Source organism: Aethina tumida, chromosome 2 (genome assembly GCF_024364675.1).
Source record: "Aethina tumida isolate Nest 87 chromosome 2, icAetTumi1.1, whole genome shotgun sequence".
Lineage (NCBI taxonomy): Eukaryota > Metazoa > Arthropoda > Insecta > Coleoptera > Nitidulidae > Aethina > Aethina tumida.
Window position 1 is genome coordinate 25074886 of NC_065436.1, and position 14087 is coordinate 25088972.

The 14087-nt window shown below is 29.5% G+C and overlaps 1 protein-coding gene across 4 annotated transcripts in view; it reads left to right on the plus strand.

Moving 5' to 3' along the window:
• Positions 1-14087, plus strand: part of LOC109609017 (potassium voltage-gated channel protein Shaker) — a 245186-nt gene that overhangs the window by 94223 nt on the left and 136876 nt on the right. The window lies entirely within an intron of this gene.

Here is a 14087-nt window from a genome sequence, read left to right on the forward strand (position 1 = left end):
GCGGCCTACGACAAACTTGGCCAAGGACTTCGGGATTTATCCTACACTCGAAACTATTTTAAACACTTTCTTCAACGCTTAATTAGCTTAAATTTTCAGATTGTTTCAGTGTGATCTACGTAATAGATATATAAATAGCTCTTCTTTTCTCTTATGACTGTAACGTAACTATTTGTATAAGATATAATTATTTCATATTGATACAAGAAGCAAAAAGGTATACCTAATTGGATATAAAAGTTACTAATTTAATTAATTCAATTTAAATTTAAATATATATTTTTGTTGGTAGAAGTAACGTTGAAATCAGCTGTAAATAGACGAAAAATTCCAGTAATTATCTATATTTACAAATATGCACAATGTATTTATAATGAAAATTATTATGATTTATTATAACTTTTCTATAAAAAATAATGTTACCATATAGTTATTATATCTTCGTTTAACATATAAAAATTTTTATAACTTAAAAAGTTTATATGTAATTAAATTTTTATGTTTATTTTATTATAATTGCTACTTCGATTAAACTAATAAGAAGTACAATGAAAACACATATTAATTTCTAGTTTATTTTTATCACAAAATTAAAATTATTTTGATTTAACAACTATTTTTGTACGCAGTGAACAGTAAAATTAATTTTTAACTCCCTTAGTTATATTTGAATATAATATTTATGTAATTTATTTTTATTATTATTAAAATAGCGGCGTTTTTAAACAAAAAATAACTCATAATTACGGTTTTATTTATACAGATTATAATTATTTAATATTTTGATTTGGAAAAAATAAATATTAAAACGTTTTTATTCTTTTTAATATATGATATGAATGATTATACATAATCATTTAAAAATGATTAAGTATACGATATACAGTAGGAAAAGCATTTAACCCGTCTGAATTTAGAGAGAGACATCATGCATGAGAGAGACAGTAGAAGTCTATTCCATAGTGAGAAACTTACTGTCTCTATTGAACATGATGTCTCTTTCAGGATTCAGATGGTTCAAACTCTTTTCGTACTGTATACTTTACTATCTATAAAATTTTTATATAATTTGTAAATTGAATTTGTTCTGAATTTTAATTTGAGGAATATTGTTAACTCATTAAAGAATTTACAAAACAGTAATTGATGATTTTAATTTAAATACAGTTTTGAAATTTATTTTCACAGTAAAATACAAATATTTTTGACTATTTCATTGTTGTTTATTTTTTTTTATAAGTATCTATAGACTTATTAATAATTTGTCTTTTTCTAATGTCACATTTAAAAAATTAAGATTTTTAGAATTTCCCAAAATATAAAAACAGAATACCAATATTTTATTTGACAATGAGATAATATTATATTAGAATTTACTTTGCAATGGCCTTATATTGCTCTATTGTCCCAAAGACACAGAAAACAGTTATACTTAATAAATCCACCCTGAAGCCCTATGGCCAGGTCACCACATACTAATATTATAGTATCTGCTATGTTAAATTTAATCAATATTAATTGTTACAAATTTAGAACTGATTTAAGACTTATCGACATAAATATTATATTAGAAAGAGTTATTTTAAAAATTAAATACAAATTCTGAATATAGTAAATTAAGTATTAGATTTAAATTTAATTAATATATGATAAAAAATTGTATATGATTCTTATTTATGATTATTACCTATTTGAAAATTTAAAAAAAGCATGGATAAATTGCGCCGGATAATTTTCAGTAAATTCGCTTGCAAATCGTCCCGCAACAATTTCCGGATCCGGTAAACGTGAACACGAAACCTGCAAACAAAACCGTGCGTCACAACCTCATAAAACTGATACGTGAAGCTTGTCGAGACGTAAAAACCCATAAATTGCAGAACACCCGAGCGAAATACATAGTATCGGATGCGTATTACGAACGACCGTCCTGCATTTTATATCGACATTCCGATGCATCGTAATTCTTCCAACGTTCGTGGCAACGCCACACTTTTACCCGAATAATGCGGACCCGATTGTTTTTAACGAATTTTGAAACCACTCTGTTCCAAACGAGACGTGCAGAACCGGGACAATAGACGAAATGTGCTTTGTGTTTCGTGTAGTCAATTTAAAGTGATCAATTTTGTCAATAATCGTGTTGTTTTCATAATATTGTAATTATAATTATTTGAGAATTGGTACTCTCTATGTATTGGCATCGAGTGCCAAAGTAGTTTGGGAGCATTCAGAGGAGCCTGCCCATGGATTAGAACCACAAAACACTATATCTAAAGGTACTACCGATTTATCATATCAAAACACTTCTTAAAATCTTCAGTAACCCTCTTTTTCCGTCTTCGAAAATGTAATGCATCAAACTAGTCTTATATCTGTAATAATCAGATTAGAAGAACGAGAATCACAAAAACACCAATTAATGAAGAGAAAGTGAATTTTATGGGTCTCTAAATCTGCCGTGATTTATTTCCTGATTTTCTCTCTTTCTCAGAGTCACCCCCTACTGTATCCTGAGTAAGTTGGTTATACTGGACAAGTTGACCGCCATCTTCTTGATGAAGCCCAGCAAGGGAGTCCGTCCCAAATCCCACTGGATTTGCTGATTCCTTATAAACCACGAGCAGTATATCTAACAAACTTTTTTAACAATGATGTTAACCTCTGGATATGTAACTTTGTAGAGTGTTCTAATGCATATGAACCATATGATAGTTCTTCTCGTATGAACCTTTTTATTAAGAAGTATTTTTACTTTTTTAGTACTTATTTCACTTCACTCTTCAATTTGATAATTATAACTTTATCTAATATCTTTATATAATTTATGTACTCTTGTTTAACAGAGGATTTAAAATTGATTTTGAAAGTTATCAAAATTGAAACCGGAATAAAGGGTGATTATTACCAAACACTTTACGATTAACACAAACTTTCGTAGTTTAAATTAATGAAGCAATTGAAATTCAAAACCTTTCAACTTAACTTTGGTTAATTGCAGTGCTATCGAATCAAATATCTTATGGTAAATGAATGTAAATAAATTGCATGGATCGAACGAACTAGCTGTAGTGTAACGAAATTTCCGTCACTGAAAGCGTATAAATCATAGCCGATAGGTTTTTGTCGGACGTCCGGATTTATTTTTCATCGTTTGGATTACGCCACTTATTATTTCGCATCATTCCTTTTTTTTTTCGTTTCATCGAAACACGCTCAAATATCGAGGGCGTCGGCTTTCATGGTGGTGTTATATATCCAGTGTTTCATTAACGAGGCTCCGGATTAATTAATACTCTTGCGAGTTCGTTTTTTACATTCACGAGGAATTCGCTGTAAAAATTGGTGAAATCGTTTCACTTAATATTTTGTAAAGGGGACAATTTCCGTTGAGTGATGAGTTTAATCAAAATTCCAAGTGACTTTTTTTAAAAATACAGGGTGTCCTAAAATGTATATCATTTAGAAGTTGTATTCCCTTGTTTATTACGTTGTAAAGATTTGAAACTGACTGTCTTTTGTGTTTTAATGTTTTAATTTACAAGCATTAACTGAGAGATATAATATTAGTTGAAACAAACAGAATGTCATAAACAGGGATACAACTGTGTTAGAAATTAAATTGATTAAAAGGACACTAAGAGAAGTTATAATGGAGAAGTAGTAATTGGTGAAAGTGATGGATTTTATTTAAATATCCTACTCCCAGGAACTTCTATTGTAGCAGTCTTCCTCTTAAGAGAATGAAAGTCCCAAACAAAGACACTATTCTGATAAAAAACAAGTTTAAAAATTTCAAATAAATGTTAAATTGATTGATCTTAGTATAAAAGGGTACTTCTAAAAGTAAAGTTTTGACTGTCTGTTAATTGGTGAACTGAAAAGAGATGGATTTTGTTTTAAATAGGCAACTTCCAGGAACTTCTCTTGTACCAGTCTTCTTCTTAAGACAATGGAAGTTCTAAACAAAGGCAGTTATCAGGTTAAAACCTTATTTAGAAATTTTAAATAAAAGTTAAATTAATGTAACTTATAAAAGGATACTTCCAGAAGTGAAATTTCGATTGTGTGGTGATTGGTGAAATAAAAAAGATGGATTTTGTTATGTATGATAAGTATGCTTCTCTTAGGAACTTCTTTTGTAGCAGTCTTTCTTTTAAGACGATGGAAGTCCTAAACAAAGGCATTTCTCAAGTAAAAATCTAATTTAGAAATTTTAAAAAAAAGTTAAATTGATGTAACTTAGTATAAAGTTACATAGTTTCGTCAAAAAAGATCAATAAAATGTACGTCATTTAGAAGTTGTTTTCTCTTGAAAAAACTTTGATTATTTGTTTTTTACGTTGTTAAGATTTGAAACTGACTGTTTTCATTTATTACTTCCATTGCCTTGTGTGTTTTAATGTTTTAATTTACAAGCATTAACTGAGAGATACAATATTAGTCGAAACAAATAGAAAGTCATAAACAGAGAGGAGTTAAATTGATTAAAAGGGCACTTCGAGAAGTGATAATTGGTGAACAGAAAAGATGGATTTTTTTCTAAATATGCTATTCCCAGGAACTTCCATTGTAGTAGTCTTTCTCTTAAGACAATGAAAGTCCCAAACAAATTCACTACTCTGTTAAAAACCATGTTTAGAAATTTCAAATAAATGTTAAATTGATTAATCTTAGTATAAAAGGGTACTTCTAAAAGTTTTGACTGTGTGGTAATTGGTGAACTTAAAAAGGATGAATTTTGTTTCAAATAGGCAACTTCCAGGAACTTTTCTTGTACCAGCATTCCTCTTAAGACAATGAATGTTCTAAACAAAGGCACTTCTCAGGTAAAAACCTTATTTAGAAATTTTAAATAAAAGTTAAATTAATGTAACTTATTATAAAAGGATACTTCGAGAAGTAAAATTTCGACTGTGTAGTGATTGGTGAACTAAAAAAAGATGGATTTTGTTCTAAATATGCTTCTCTTAGGAACTTCTTTTGTACCAGTCTTTTGTTTAAGACGTGGAAGTTCTAAACAAAGGCACTTCTCAAGTAAAAACCATATTTAGAAATTTTAAATAAAAGTTAAATTAATGTAACTTATTATAAAAGGATAGTTCCAGAAGTGAAATTTCGACTGTATGGTTATTGGTGAACTAAAAAAAATGGATTTTGTTCTAAATTTGTACCAGTCTTCCTTTTAAGACTATGGAAGTCCTAAACAAAGGCACTTCTCAAGTAAAAACCTTATTTAGATATTTGAAATAAAAGTTAAATTGATGTAACTTAGTATAAAGAGAAATGAAATTTGACTTCCTTCCATGGTATTTAAGGATGCTTGTGACATATGAATGAACCCAAGTTTGTCTAACGACATTCATGACTGCATAATAAATACCATCTGGTTAACCCCATCCTCGTCAATTTGTTGCTTATAACTTTAAAACAAAAAGGTTTTATTTGTTGCCCTACATCTACAGTTACGTTGAAGGGCTCCACCTATAGAGTGGTAGCATATCAATTAACACGAATTCAAATCTGGTAAGGAACTCCAAGTTTATTTATTCTCGTGAAAATCGACCAAACAACGTGAAATAATAAATAGCCATAAATCGTCCGTTGCTTGTTTATAACTTGTGGTAAGTTAATTGAGTTTTTACTATAACATTTCACTGAAATTAACATAAAACTCCATCCAACATTATATTTAGATTGTTACAGTTTTGGTAGTCATTAACTTCCATACAATTAGCTCCATGGAGGACGTATTTAACGATACAATCCCATACGGAAGGCTCAAATTAACGCATAAACGACATGGATGAAACAACGATGAGCCATTGACCGAGTCGAAAGTTAGTTCCAACCGAAACGCGTTGCAAATTATCCGTGCATTATGATTTGTAACATATTTTTTTGTTTTTTTTTTTTTGAGTTGAGATGCGGTGTCGGTGCCGCCCGCGCCGTCGTAAACAGGACCGATATTCGCATATTTTTATCTTCAACACACCGTATTTATTTTTAACTGTCGTGACATTTTTGACGTCAATAAAAATGAACGGTGGCAAAACGTCCTCCGGATGTGATTTACGGTCCGAAGGTAAATAAACTAGAATAAATTTACGTGCGAAATTCCACGGTTCATGAAACTGACCTATTTAATGGTATCGATTAACGATGCAAAATGTGTTGACACAAAGTGGGCCTTTCTTAATCGCCAAGTCGAATATGATTAATTTAGGGTAAACCGTTAACACGTGCCCGGATAATAATTTGACTAATACCGACCGATGATCATAATTGCGTCAATCGAAATTCCGTGATTAATGGACGCTGGTGAATTGTAATTGCAACGAGCTGATTTTGAAGTTGGTTAAAAATATCTCGAAACTGGTACATTTTAATAGTAATTCTGGCTTATTATCAACTTCGAAATTTAAATAAATAATTCGGGAATTAAATAATGTGTGATATGCAGACAACAGGTGTTTATAGTAAATATGTCTAGACTTGTATTTTTGACAAAATTTTGTAATTGAATCAAATTTTAAATCATTCCGTCTTGAGAGTGCCAATAATAATAAACTATAAAGTGAGATTATGAAGTCGGGATGTCATTAAGAAATATGAGATTCATTTAAAACATATTTAAAACTTTGAGTTGATATCTGAAACAGTTAATTGTTGTGAAAATCATAAAATAGTTTATGCGTCACAGTTTTATATGTTAAGCTTCGTAAATAATTGTTACTGTAGTTATATTTGTAAGTTATGATCGTCTAGAGAATTCGATATCAGTTATATTTTAACTTAAAGAGTCCAAATATTAAACAATTTTCATTATTTATAAATATTTTGTATAAATTGAGGAAAATCACTGTAACTTCTTCTAACATTAAAACTGAAATATGTCTAAATCAGCTGTTATAATCAAAATTAATCAATAATACCTTTTCCTAAATTGTACAAAGAATAGAAACTAGAAAATTCATTATAGTTTCGTAAATATGAGAAAAAATAATTTTTAAAATTTAAATTTAAGAAGTTGTATTTTTTTCTGGAGAGACTTCAAAAAAAAAAAAATTATTTAAATTTTCTTCATTACTGAACCTATTTTAGAAACATCTTTTATATTCTTATATTATTTTCCAATACTACAATTTTTTGTTGTTACAAAAATTTTGATCGACTTAAGTTTTAAATTTTTATAAACTTTAAACATTATTATTCTTTGTTCAGTAACAAAAGTATTCGAGAATATTTTTATAAAGTGAATTTGGATACATATACAAACTGATTGACCTCATTGATTCATTAAATGTTTCTAGTGAATTAAAATGTTAATTAAATTTATTTATTCAAATGGAACTTCATAAATATTATTTTCAACCTTGTTTACATTAAGTGACTAACTAAAATGTCTTTAATTATTTTTAGTAGATATGTTAACAAAAGAGCTTTTAATAGTATTCCAGAATAATAAAAAGGGTGTTTGGTAAACGTCAGTAACTATCTTATTTCAAATGGAATAACCATAAAATTTGCAGAGAAATGAATCAATTTTCATTGATTCATTTCTCTTTTAATGCTTTATAATCATCTGAATATGTATTGAACTGATATACAAAATGACAATAAACACGAGAAATTGAAATTGGTTATATATATATATATATATATATATATATATATATATATATATATATATATATATATATATATATATATATATATATATATATATATATATATATATACATATATAACGATATTACGAAAAATTTACTAAAAACGTAAAAAAACCTAAAATCTCAAAAATTCATTAAAAACGTGAGAAATTACTAGAAACGTGAAGTGACCTAATTCCATACGATCATTTTCCATACGATTAAAATCTGTATGATCATTTTCTATACGATAGAAATCCGTACGATCAAAATCCATATAATCATTTTCCATACGATCGAAATCAATACGATCATTTTCTATACGATCAAAATCCATACGATTATTTTCCATATGATCAAAATCCATATGATCATTTTCCATACGATTATTTTTCATAGGAGCAAAATCTATATGGTCATTTTCCATATGATCAAAATCCATACGATCAATTTCCATACAATTAAAATCTATAAGATAAAATCCATACGATTAAATTCATACTGATTAAATTACATAGTTTCACATTAATAACTTTATGGAGTTTTATTTTTTTACTAATACTAATTTCTTGAAAAATCATTAAAAGGTAAAAATAAATAATTCTAATTCTTCCAGGATTTCCAAAAAATTACTAAAGTCGTAAGAAATAACTAAAAGACATAATCATTTTATTAAAGGAACAATTCTTTTTAATTTAAATTAATTTTATTATTAACCAGCTGTACCCGGGACTTCGTCAGGGAGGCGCCCGACGTGACGGCCCAGTGGTGGCATGCGCGTGGTACTGGATAGTACTTGGACACTGCAACATTACTTTATTTTTCTAAAATAAAAGTAACCCACGTTACTCCTTATTACATCGGCTACTTGCGATAAAAGTCCCGTCAAAATCGGTCTAGCCATTTCAGAGATTAGCCGGAACAAACAAACATACAGACAGAGAGACAAAAATTGTAAAAAATGTTATTTTGGTGTATGTACCTTATTTATATTCATATGCATGTAGCAAAAAACGGTTATTCCAATATTACAAACAGACACTCCAATTTTATTTATATGTATGTATAGATGTATAGGTAATATAGTACTTACAACGAGTCAAAGGTCTAATGGGGTGGTTCCAATAAGAGCATTACTCTGATTTTCTTATAAAAGCCAATATTTCTTAAATAAGTATAATTCAAGTTATCCACTAAAAAGTGATTACAAAAAGTTGATGTCCTTTATTGAAGTTTTTTTTATTATGTTTATCTAATTTGTTAAAACACTCATATTTTAATAAAATTATTTTCAATATTTGCGTTTCCCTCATCGAGTTATTTATACTTTTCCACTGCACTCCAATTTCCAATTTATTATTTTGACAACTGCAGGCACTTTGTTTCCAACATTTATTGATTTTAAGGATCTAATAGGCGCCTCGCTGAAAACCTGCCATAAACATTTCATATTTTATAATAAACATCAAAATTTTCCTTCAAAAATGTATTTTTAGACTCACACAATCGTAACATGTGGATTTAATTCTAATTTAACACACCGTTTTAACACGTTAACGCATGTTATTGCCCGTGACCTGGTACATCTGTGTATATAGAATCAAGGTTGTCCCACGTTTGAAACGCACATCTGTGTCAATTTTCCTAAACAAATCAGTAAATACGAAGGTTTCAGGTTCGATTATTGGACGTTAGAAGTAAATCCGAACATATTTATAGACACATGTCCGAACAATCAGGCAGTAACACTGTTTCAGTGGATGTAAATAGATACCTGATGTGCACATCAGATTGTGTCTATAAGCCGATTAATTACACGTGTTTATTAAGCGCAGTTGTTTATTTACGGCTTCTGTTTGCCCTTTCTTTTTTACTACAACTGGAAGAGATTTAGTAAAGTGGATGCGAGTGGGAATAGTCCGTGTATCTCCCAGGATCAGGATTGTTTTTTCCGACAAATTAAGTGGGTTTAGGGAAGATAAAAAGAAAAGTGCTAACTAATAAACTAAAACGTTCCATCCGAATAATTTGATTTGACCAAAAAGGATTTTAGGAATTTTAAACTGTCACATTGCAAATTGCATCGATCTTCAACTCCGTGTTGAATATGTATGGAACTGGTTATCTATTTACAAGCCTCTGATTTTGGATCGGAATTGCCACCATCTCATTTCGTGTCTCTTAATATTTAAAACGTATTACGGTTCAGAATATTCCGGCATAAGAGATTGGCGTAACTTCAACATGATGCGACTGGAATATGATCACCAATAATATGGATGACGTAGGAAATAAGAAAAGATCTCGGAATATTTCAGCAAAGGGTTAGTTTTAAGTGATTTAACCTTCCCGGCGCTAGCCCATCGAATGTTTATTAGATTCCTATAGTCTTTAGTGTGTTCGAACATTTTGTAGGTAATTGAATTACCTTCAGCCTAATTGCCAATTCAAACACTTTCGGGTACCCAGTTTCAAGACGTGAACATAATTGGTCCAATTAAGTGGGGAATAGATTTATCAGGAAGTTGCCTGAGAGTTTTCTGAAGTTGTTTTTAAGAATTACATAAATATCATTATTCTGATTTAAAACATTTACGTGTGTTAATGTAAAGTAAAAATTAAATCGACGTGCCAAAACAGCAATTAGGGATCCGTCGGACGTACGGATGCCAAATCAATAGTCGGGACTCATCCAGGAACACGGGACAGCATTAATGTATCGTTATTGATAAAAGCGTTTAGTGTACGTCAGTTATTTCGGTTCTGTCAGCGGCAGACGTCATGGACGTAATATCATTAAACTGAAAGTGGCAGGTTGATTTCAGGCGAACGATTGATTCGGGAAGTGGCCTCGACACGCACTTGGATGCAAATGCAGAACCGACCTTAGAGCTCCAGAGGTGGAATTAATGCCGTGCTAAATTTAGAATGTGCAATGCACTTATCATGTTAAGGGATCCGCTTTCACGGCGTCGGATACGACCAAGATGGCACGTAATTATGATAATGTGACGGTGCGACGCAAAAATTATATCCCGACGCTGTAAATGCATAATTAAATTGGTATTTTTTTTGCCGGGATAATTGATGATGAAAAGGTATCGCTTGGCGATACGCTCTGATCGAATATTGAGTTTCTTAAACCGAGAGATTTCCGGAACATTTCTATAAAACTAAAAAAATCAGTAATAAATTAGAAGTAATTTCCGACAAGTGAGACGTCTAACAGACAAGATCTTTGAACTTATCACCGGTTGATAGTTTTTTTTGTATTTTTGATTAACTCAGACAAAAATCAATTAATCCTGATCACAGGATCTATGTTCCTATTTTCAATATTTCTGAGTGTATTTACAGTTATAGTTAATGTTCCAACTCACAAGTAAACAAAAGTTTTTGTAGTTTAATAAATTGTCATTTACAGGCGTTCCTTAAAATAAAAATTATTTGTTTCTTAATACGGCAATATATTTTAATTGCTCCCTTCTGGATGATAATTGAAATTAGGAAAGTTTAACAACTTCTAATTACGCTTAATGATTTGAATTTGTACGATTCGGAAGTTTCTATTGTGCATGTTTTTCTCGGTTAAAGGCTGCTTTCAGGTAAATTTTCATCAATTTAATGGCTACGTACTTCTTCTATTTATTTGTCATCTTGGGAGGAATTTCTTATTTGAAATGAATTGTGATAAAACTTAAAATAAGTTTTTATCGAATTTTTATTACATTAAATTGAATTCGTATTTTATATAATAATAATTTTAATGATCTGTGAAGACGCTTAAACCAACGAATGAAACGTAAAAGAAAAGATAAACAATGTGTTTAACAGGGCAATTTTATGACCGCATAATTTGTATATTCGAATTTTATTCGACCATCAATAGTTTCTTACTACCATTTTATACACTCCTTAGCACTTTGTATATATTGCAACATATAACATGATTTATTCGACAAAGACCATTAAACGATTTTTATCTTCCTAACCTAATTTTTTCTTCGTTGCTTTTGATTTATATTTTATTATGTTCTATAAAATTTTGTAACTGCCTCGTAAAAAATATTACGGTATTTATCAATGGCCGCAACATCCGGTGGCTCATTTATTGTTGGGAATGTTTTATCGGTATCGATTATATTTCATTTTTTCAATTGACACAGACAAATTAATGTTTCATTGTTATTTCTGTATAAGCATATGTAAATATCCACTGCTTTTTTTAATTTACTTACTTCCTATGAAGGATCAAACATTACAAATTACAAAAAATTTATAAAATCTATGGTTTTCGAACAAATGACACTATTCTTAGTTTGAAATAAATCAATTTGACTTAATTTGCTTTAGCCCAAAACTTGGTGGTGATGAAAAAATTCCCGAATGTTGAACAAAAAATTACATTACGTATTAACTATTATTTAATGTTAAGACTGAATTAAATCGACCTTTTTCAAAATATGAAATCAAAAAATGGAATATTATAGCAACATAAAATCATTATACTTTTTTACCTTATATTATATATTTTAAGATGCCATTTAAGAATTTAAATATATATTAATCTATTATCTATCTAGATAAATATTATTTATAGTAAATAATTATATATAATACTATCTCTGTATTAAATTCAATCATTACAAACATCTATTTCGTAAAAATTGTTGAATCTTGTGGAAAATAAAGCAAAAATATTTGAAAATACGTAATTTTTCTGAAAGCGATTGTAATTTTCTTGATGATTTTAACCACCAGTAAGCACATTTCTTAAATACTCTAACAAAGCAGCCCACCGTTGCTCATCACCGGTACCACCGTTGTGTAGCTCTAAATTTATACTTTTAACCTTATATTATATATTTTAAGATGCCATTTAAGAATTTAAATAAATATTAATCTATTATCTATCTAGATAAATATTCTCTATAGTAAATAATTATATATAATACTATCTCTGTATTAAATTCAATCATTACAAATATCTACTTCGTAAAAATATTTGAATCTTGTAGAAAATAAAGAAAAAATCTTTGAAAATATGTAATTTTTCTGAAAGCAATTGTAACTTTCTTGATGATTTTAACCACCAGTAAATACATTTCTTAAATACTTTAACAAAGCAGCCCACCGCTGCTCATCACCAGTTCCACCGTTGTGTAACTCTAAATTTATACTTTTAACCTTATATTATATATTTTAAGATGCCATTTAAGAATTTTAATAAATATTAATCTATTATCTATCTAGATAAATATTATCTATAGGAAATAATTATGTATAATACTATCTCTGTATTAAATTCAATCATTACAAACATCTACTTGTTAAAAATATTTGAATCTTGTAGAAAATAAAGAAAAAATCTTTCAAAATACGTAATTTTTCTGAAAGCAATTGTAATTTTGTTGATGATTTTAACCACCAGTAAGCACATTTCTTAAATACTCTAACAAAGCAGCCCACCGCTGCTCAGCACCGGTTCCACCGTTGTTTAGCTCTAAATTTACATTGATACGAGTTTGGAACAGACGAGCTTGTATATTTTCACAAGTCTAAAATAAAAACACGATTAAATCATAATGAGTATCAAAGAATTCAGATTTTTTGTGAAGTGGCTTTGTTTATTGGCATAGTTGGATGGCCGCCAAAACCAGCGACTATGTCAACACCGCCGTGTATATTTGTACGAAGTTAAGAGGGGTTTGCCGACGTGTACCATCTTCCGAAGCGGTCGGGAAGTTCTGTCAACATCACATCAGATACGATCTGGCCACGTGACTATCAGAATAACGTTACGAATTATGGAAGGCAGATGTTTAGTTTTGGGGGAAGTTTCTCGGACAATGTCCATTGAAGAAGTCACGTTTTAAAGGCAACGTATCATTTCTAATCCAGTTTGAAACAACAAGAATTGACTAAAGGCTTAAAAATGGCACAGTTATAAATACACCGATCAATAGTTTTTAAGGTACAACCACTTAAATTACAGAAATAATAGACCGCATACTGTGCATCACTTGTTAAAACAATTCTATTTAAATTTTGTTACTGGAACAAGTTTTAATTAGTGACTTAACAGAGAGTTGGATCTAGTTATATTAAATCAGATTAGTGTTTCATAATGGAAGAATTAATTGACAACATTCATCCTTTCAAGTCCAAATAATTAAGTTGTTTAAAATCTGGGCAAATTTTGAGTTCATTAAATATTCTCAACAGTTCAAACAATCTTAACGTTGCAAGTATGCATGAATAATTGATATTTTGGCAAAAACATTACAATGCACATGGAAATGCATGTGATGCGCAAAATTAGATCGGGTATAAGCGAGTTCTAAAATTCAATTGAGTCGACCATAAATATTGTGTGAGTCACACCTTGAATATTTTCACAAATATTAAAATTTATGAATAATTTTATACACTCAG